This window comes from Sturnira hondurensis, unplaced genomic scaffold (assembly GCF_014824575.4).
Source record: "Sturnira hondurensis isolate 20B ecotype Veracruz unplaced genomic scaffold, ASM1482457v3 Scaffold0015793, whole genome shotgun sequence".
NCBI classification, from domain to species: Eukaryota; Metazoa; Chordata; class Mammalia; order Chiroptera; family Phyllostomidae; genus Sturnira; species Sturnira hondurensis.
In genome coordinates, this window is record NW_028088424.1 from 4,066,410 (window position 1) to 4,075,396 (window position 8,987).

An 8,987-nucleotide genomic window follows, 5' to 3' on the forward strand; every position below is an offset into this window, starting at 1 on the left:
TATCTTTTTTTTTGCAGCATTTTACGAGGATTAGAAGATTTGAATTTTAATGAAGTTAAATATTTTTTCTTTTAGAATCATTGCTTTTTTGTGTTTCATTTAAGAAATCTTTACTTACCTGAATATTGCAAATATATCATATATTTTCGCTAGAAGCATTATGGTTTGAGATGAAGTAGAGGTTAGGTTTCATTCCCCCCTGCAGTGAATAGTCAGTTGTTCCAATACCATCTGCAGAAAAAACTACTCACTTTCTATTTAATTGTCTTAGTGCATTTGTTGAAAATTACTTGATTGTAGTTTGTAGGTCTATTTCTGGACTTTTACCCTGTTTCTATAATTACAGTTTTTATAGCATTCTTTATTCCAAAAAACAATAGGAAAACTTTTTAAAAATATAAAACTGCCTCTTCTTTATTCTGCATACTATAATTTCGGAACAAAATAAAAAACACAATACACAACAACACCCCAACCCAATGTCAAATATGAGAAGTAAAGACTTGAGGCCCTGGTAACTTGCCTTAGGCAAAGACAGGAGGAAAAAAAAACCACTAAACAGCGGAGAAAACCAGTTGGGCCAGGGCTACTCAGGGTTGCTGGGGGAGAGGACACAATGTCTGCAGGTAGAAACTCCTAATTTACTTCTTCCAGGCAAGAGGCATCCTCATCATCCTCGCAGAGCAGGACATGGAACCTCATCAGGAACAGCAGCAGTGGGTTCTTCTGCTCTCACTTCATCTTCATCAATGCCTGAGCCTGGCTTGGGCATATGATAGATGTGGTTGGAATGGGTCTGGGAATCCTCAAGTGAGAAGCCAGAAGAGAGCAGTGCATTTTCAAACAGCAACACCACAAGGTCCTTGACAATCTTATTGTTCTTGTCTTCCTCTGCCTTTTACCATAGGGTCTCACCCTATTGAGGAAAACATATTTAAGATAACTGAAAAAAACAATGTGAATTAAGAATTTTATATCCAGCCAAAATGACTTTCAGGTATAAAGTTACAAACAAGCTATTGTCAACAGGCAATATTGCTTCCATGAGTTTTTTCTCGGGATATAATTGAAGTTTTGATATTCTCTTTGACTCATGGATTGTTTAGGAATATGCTTCCATCTTTAATAATAACTCTAACTTATGAACCAGAAAACCATTATGTTAGGGCTATATCAAGACTGAAGCAGAATGGTAATAATCCTGAGTTAGAATGTCCATCCTCTAAAGCATTAGCTTTCAAACCTACCAGTACACAAGGAAGTTAAAAAAAGCAGTAAGAACAAATTTTTGGGCCTCATTTTAGATGTAATTTTTAGTGGGGAAACTTGTAAAATTTCTAGTTAAAAAAAAAAAAACCTCTGCAAGTGAATCTGAGACATCCAGACAATTTGGTAACCATTACCCTAAGTGCCATCTCTTACAGCAAACAACTGATTTATTAGTTACACTCTGAGACCTCACTGGGTTCACTGTGTTTCATTATTTCAATGTACACAGACTAGATCTTCCAAAAAGGGAAACAAAATTATTCTTTCATCAGACATTGAAATGAACACAAATCTCACATCATCTTTTAATGACCTAATTTTAATTTGGGAGAATATAGTGTTTGTTATTGTTGTGATATACTTAGGATGTTTTGCAATTTACACAACTACTAGATTCTGGATCACTGTTGTTTTGTTCAAATACGGTGCTTTAGGTTTCAGGGAAGAATGTATTTGGGGCCCTGGAGGAGAGCGCCTATTTATTCCAGGGTTAATTAATCAAGAAAGCTAAGAGATCTATCAAATGAAGTGTACTGCAGTTCCTGAAGTGCAGAGGGAATGACCTGGGAGATAATTGCTTTGGGGAGGGGCTTTTGATCTCAATGTATTAGTGAGAACATTAAAAATAATTTTATTTCTCACTGGATGCCATATTTAAAAATTACCATCTTCTTTTAGATGAGTGGTTCTCAGCTGGGGGGTGGTTTTCTTTTCTAGGGGACATCTGGTAATATACAGAGACATTTTTGATTGTTACAACTGGGAGTTGTGCTACTGACATCTGGTGGGTAGAGGCCAGGTATACTGCCAACCACTCTGCAGTGCACAGGACAGCTCTCCACCACAAATAATTGTCCAGTCCAATAGAAGAAAATAGTATCTGATTCTTTGAAAATATAAACAAAAAAGATAAAATTTGGCCAGATTCATCAAGAAAAAAAGAGAGGCAGCCCAAATAAGTAAAATCAGAAATGAAAGAGGAGTGATAAATGACATCACAGAAACACAAAAGATTGTAAGAAAATATTCTGAAAATTATACACAAATAAATTGGATAAGCAAGAAGAAATGTACAAATTTCTAGCAACATATAAGCTTCCAAGAATGAATCAAGAAGAAACAGAAAATTTGAACAGACCTATATTACTAGAAACAAAATGAATCAGTCACCAAAAAAAGTTTGAACAAACAAAAGTCCAGGACCAGCCAGGTTCACAGGTGAATTCTAACAGGCATTCAAAGGAAAATTAATACTGATTCTTCTCAAACTATTAAAAAATTTGAGGAGGAAAAGCTTTCAAACTGATTCTACAAGGCCAACATTAGTCTGATACCAAAATTAGACAAAGATATTACAAAAAAATTATAGGCCATTATCTCTGATGAACATAGATAGATACAAAAATCCTCAACATAATATTAGAAAACTAAATTTAGCAATACATTATAAATACTACAATCAGTTGGGATGTCAGAATGTTTTGATATTTGCAAATCAATCAGCATAATATAGCAAACAAAATGATAAAAAATCATATGATCATCTCAATAGATACAGAAAAAGCATTGGACAATATTCAACATTCACTTTTGATAAAAACTCACAATGAAGTAAATATAGAAGGAATGTACCTTAACATCCTGGGGACCATACATGACAAATCCACAGCTAACATTGTTAGCTGAAAGCTTTCTCTCTAAGATCAAGAATAAGACAAGGATAGCCCCTCTCACCACTCTTACTCAGCACAGTATCAGAAGTCCTAGCCATAGCAATCAGACCAGAAAAAAGAAATAAAAAGTATCTAAATGGAAAGGAAGAAGTAAAATTGTCACTATTTGAAGATGATAAAATATATATAGAAAATCCTAAATATTTCACCAGAAAAACTATTAGACTAATACATGAATTTAATGAAGTAGCAGAATACAAAATTAATATACTCGGAAATATGTTACATTTCTATACAGAGATATGAGCTGGCAGAAAGAGAAATAAATAAAACACTTCCATAAAATTTCATAATAAAGAATCTAATATCTAGGAATAATTTAACTAAGGTGATAAAAAGCAAGTACCCTGATAACTATGACATTGATGAAAAAAACAGAAGACACAAATAAATGAAAGGATATACTATGCTCAAAGATTGGAAGAATTAATATTTTTAAAATGTCCATAAAACCCAGAGGAATCTGTAGATTCAATGTAATACTTGTCAAAATACCAATGACAACTTTCACAGGGAGCAAAAAAATCCTAAAATTTTATGAAACCCCAAAGACCCCAAATAGCCAAGAAATTTTGAAAAAAAAGAACAAAGTTGGAAGTATCATGCTCTCTGGTTTCAATTTATATTACAAAGCTGTGGTAACCAGAATAGTATATTAATGGCACAAACACAGACACATAGATTAGAGGGCTGGAAATAAAGCCACGATTATGGTGAATTAATATATGACAAGAAAATATAATTGGGAAAAGACAGCGTCTGCAACAAGTTGTGTTGGGAAACTTGACAGACACATGCAAAAATAATTAGATAACCTTCTTACACCATATACAAGAGTAAACTCAGAATGGATTAGACTTAAATGTAAGACATTAAACCATAAAAGTCCTAGAAAAAACATAGGCAGTAATCTCTCTGATGGTCTTTTATGGTCTCTTCTGATTGGTCTTAGCAATATTCTTTTTTGGATATGTCTCCTAGAGCAAAGGCAACAAAAGCAAAAGTAAATGAATGCGACTATATCAAACTGAAAAGTTTTTGCACAGCAAATGAAACCATCAACAAGATGAAAATTACTGAGTGGGAGAAAATATTTGAAAATGATATATTTGACAAGAGGCCACTACCCAAAATATATAAATAACACACAACCCTATGGCAAAACTGCCAAACAATCCAATTAAAAAATGGGCGGAGGACCTAAACAAACATTTCCATGGAAGACATACAGATGGCCAATAGACACATTGAAAGATGCAACATTGATCATCAGGGAAATGCAAATCAAAACTATGAGATTCAATTTACACCTGTCAGAATGATTGCTATCCAATTGCAACAAATAACAGGAGTTGGTGAGGATATGGAGAAAAGTGAAACTTTGTGCACTATTGATGGGATTGTAAATTAGTGCAGTCACTATAGAAAACAGTATGGAGATCCCTCAAGAAAATGAAAATATAGAACTATTGTACTACTGAGCAATTCCACTTTGAGTATTTAGCTGAAGAAAACAAACCAACAATTCCAAAACATGTATGCTCCATTATGTTCATTGCACCATTGTTTGCAGTAGTCAGGATATGGAAGCAACTGAGGTACCCATCTATAGATGCTGGGCAAAGAAGATGTGGTACACAGATACAATGGACTACGAGTCATAAAAAGAATGAAATCTTGCCGTTTGTGATAACACAGATGGACATAGAGAGTATTATGTTAAGTGAAATAAGTTGCAAAGAAAAGACAAATACTGTATGATTTCACTTACATGTGGAATCTAAAAACCAAACAAATGAACAACAATGAAAAGAAACAGAAACAAACTCATAGAAACAGAGAATAAACTAATAGTTGGCAGAGGGGAGGGGGCCTCTTTGGTGTTCTGTACTAGGTGTGGCTTCTGTGTTATTTATGCAGCTTGGGAATCATTGAGCATCTTAATCTGAGTATTCACATCTTTTTTTTCCCTAGCAAATTCTTACCCATTACCTTTAAAAAATCTTTCCCTTGGAAAATCCTGTTTATACCACACTTTCTCATTATACACTTCATGTCCCTTACCTTCTATCTCTTATTTCCATCCCTATCTGCACTATGTTTTGGGAAATTTCTCCTGACCAGTCTTCCAGTTCACTACAGCAGTTCCACCTTTTCTGTGGTGTTGCTTTTTGTTGTTTCAGTCACCTGTGGTCAACTGCAGTCCAAAAATACTCAATGGAAAATTCCAGAAACAAAAAAATGTGTAACGTTTAAGTTTTACACTATTTTGTGTAATGTGATGACCTCTCTCATAGTCCTATTCCTTCCCGCTCGGGCTGTGATTCATCCCTTTGTCCAGCATCTCCATGCTGTGTATGCCTCCTGCCCATTAGTCACTAAGTAGCCCACTCAGTTAAAGAGTTGATTGTCATGGTATCACACTGCTTGTGTTCCAGTCACCCTTATTTTGTTTAATAAATCACCCCAAAAGCAAGAGTGTGATGCAGGAAATTCAGATATGCCAAGGAAAAGATATCAAGTTCTTCCTTTAACTGAAAATGTGAAAATCTCTTGACTTAAGGCATTTTATCATCTCACATTACCACAAGAAAAAGAGGAGAGAGTACAGTACAGTAAGCTATTTTGAGAGACCACATTCACAAAACTTGTAATATAATATATTATAATTAACATTAATCTCTTACTATTCTTAATTTAAAATTAAAATTTATCATAGGTATGTTTGTACATATAGGAAAAAACATAGTCTATAAGATATGGTACTATCTCCGGTTTCAGGCCTCCACAAAGATTCTAGGAATGTATCCCATATCTAATGTGCTGTTTAACTCATTCACAGTTTTCAATTAATGATGATACTTTTCAAATTTGGATTTATTATTTAGTTCTTTCACAAATCTATGTGATATTTTTATTACATGATGTTTTTCTGTGTATTTGATTTTATTTTGTATGCCTTTAATAATTTTAAATGCTTATGGTCTTTAATGATAACTCATTTGTAGTTCTTGGAGGTCTAATACCATAATGTTTTTTTTATCCTTGTTTATTTTAGGCATTTTTCTTGTGTTGTATAATTCTGGATTGTGATTTTATAATTGGTGGATTTATCTATGGGATCCTATGTGGTTTGAGTATGTGAATATGTGCATATTCCCTGCATATGTGAATTCAGAAAGGGTTGGCATTTGTTTCTGTTAAGTTCCCCTAGGGGATTATCTCCAGTTTTGTTTCTTATTTATCTACTTAGTCATTGCAATGGATTTTCCTGAACTGAACAGGTAATATAGATTCAAATTTCAGATCTTTATCAAGGCAGATCTGTGCTTATTAACTCTCAGGGAGATTTTCTTTCTTTATCAGTGCCCAGGAAAAAACAGACAAGATTTTTTTGTTGTCTTCTGTTATCATTGGGTATATTTTTCCCCAGTTCACTGTATCTTAGAGAGTAGCCTTTTGGAGGTTTGGCTTATGCAGAGATTTCAGACCTAAAATCTCATCTCCTGTTTGAGTTAAAGCAAGGAAGCCAGAGAGGCTGGAGGCTGAGTGAGGTACAATAGTGGTAAGATGTGAAACTAGAGGAAGTGAGAGGCAAGAAGAGGTAGGGCTTTCTGAGTCACGATAAGATTTTTTGCTGGTATACTGAGATGACAAAAATCACTGGCCAGTTTTGAGCAAAGGTAAGACAGGCAAGAATGTGACCTGATTTATATTTTAAATGGATGTGTCTGATTTCAGTTAAAAAATAGACAGTATTATCTCTTCCACAGATAGAAATGGAAACAGAGGGGAGGGGTAATGAGGAGAAAGGGGGAAAAGGTTTTCAGGAACAACTGTAAAGGACACATGAAAAAAAAAAACCAGGCAGGTTGGAATCAAATGAGGGAGGTGGGGATGGCTGGGGTAGGGAGAGAGTGCTGCATTGTCAAATGCAGACAACTATACTTGAACAACAGTAAAAGAATTTTATTGTATTTTTTCCAATTTTTATTTAATTATTTTTCAAGTACAGTTTTCTGTCTATTACTCCCATCCCATCCCACCACCGTGCTCCCCACCTCCCTCCCATTTCCACCCTTCTCAGTTGTTGTCCATGTATCCTTTATATATGTTCCTCTAAATCTCTCCCCTATTTCTCCTGAAATTCCCTCCCCTCTCCCTCATTGTCACTGTCAGCCTGTTCTCTATTTCAGTGTCTTTGGTTATATTTTGCTTGCTTGCTTGTTTTGTTGTTTAGCTGCCTGTTAAAGGTGAGATCATATGGTATTTGTCCTTCAATACCTGGCTTATTTCACTCAGCATAATGCTTTCCAGTTCCATCCATGATGTTGCAAAAGGTAGGAGCTCCTTTCATTCTGCAGCATAAAATTCCATTGTGTATATGTACCATAGTTTTTTGATCCATTCATTTACTGATAGGCACCTAGGTTGCTTCCAACTCTTGGCTATTGTAAATTGTGCTGCTATGAACATTGGGGTGCATAGGTTCTTTCGGATTGGTGTTTTAGGGTTCTTAGGATACAATCCTAGCAGTGGAATTGCTGGGTCAAAAGGCAAGTCCAATTTTAGTTTTCTGAGAAAATTCCATACTATTTTCCATAATGGTTGTATTAGTCTGCAATCCCACCAACAGTGGACCAGAGTCCCCTTTTCCCCACACCCTCTCCAACTTTTGTTGTTTATTGCTTTGTTTATGATAGCCATTCTCACCGGTATAAAGTGGTATCTCATTGTGGTTTTAATTTGCATCTCTCTGATAGCAAGCGATATTGAGCATCTCTTCATGTGTCTCTGGATCCTCTGTATGTTCTCCTTGCAGAAGTGTCTGTTCAAGTCCTTTCCCCATTTTTTAATTGGGTTAGTTGTCTTCTTAGAGTGAAGTCATGTGAGTTCTTTGTATATTTTGGAGATTAAACCTTTGTCTGAGGTATCATTGGCAAATACGTTTTCCCATACAGTTGGTTGTCTTTTAATTTTAGTGCTGTTTTCTTTAGCTGCACAGAAGCTTTTTATTTTGATGAGATCCCATTTGTTTATTCTTTCCTTTATATTTCTTGCTCTAGGGGACATATCAGTAAAAATGTTGCTGGGTGAAATATCTGAGATTTTCCTGCCAATGTTCTCCTCTAAGACTTTAATGGTGCCATGGCTTATATTTAAGTCTTTTATCCACCTTGAATTTATTTTGGTGTATGATGTAAGTTGGTGCTCGAGTTTCATTTTTTTACATGGAGCTGTCCAGTTCTCCCAACACCATTTGTTGAAGAGGCTATCTTTACCCCATTTTATGTTACTGCCCCCTTTGTCGAATATTAATTGACTGTAGAGAGTTGGGTTTATTTCTGGGTTTTCTATTCTGTTCCATTGGTCTATGTGCCTGTTTTGATGCCAGTACCAGGCTGTTTTGATTACAGTGGCCTTGTAATACAGTTTGATATCAGGTATTGTGATCTCTCCTACTTTGTTCTTCATTCTTAACATTGCAGCTGCTATTCGGGGTCTTTTATGGTTCCATATAAATTTTTGAAGTGTTTGTTCTATGTCTGTGAAATATGCCATTGGTACTTTAATAGGTATTGCATTGAATCTGTAAATTGCTTTGGGTAGTATGGACATTTTGATGATGTTAATTCTTCCAATCCATGAACACGGTATACGTCTCCATTTGTTTGTGTCTTCCTTGATTTCTGTCTTCAGTGTTGTGTAATTTTCTGCATACAGGTCTTTAACCTCCTTGGTTAGATTTATTCCCAGATATTTTATTTTTCTTTTTGCTATATCGAATGGGATTTTTTTCTTGATTTCTGCTTCTGCTGATTCATTGTTAGTATACAGAAATGCCTTTGATTTCTGGATATTGACTTTGTATCCCGCTGTTTTGCCAAATTCATTTATTAGTTCCAGCAGTTTTTTGGTAGAGTCTATAGGATTTTCCATGTACACTATCATGTCATCTGCAAACAGTGACAGTTTTGTTTCCTC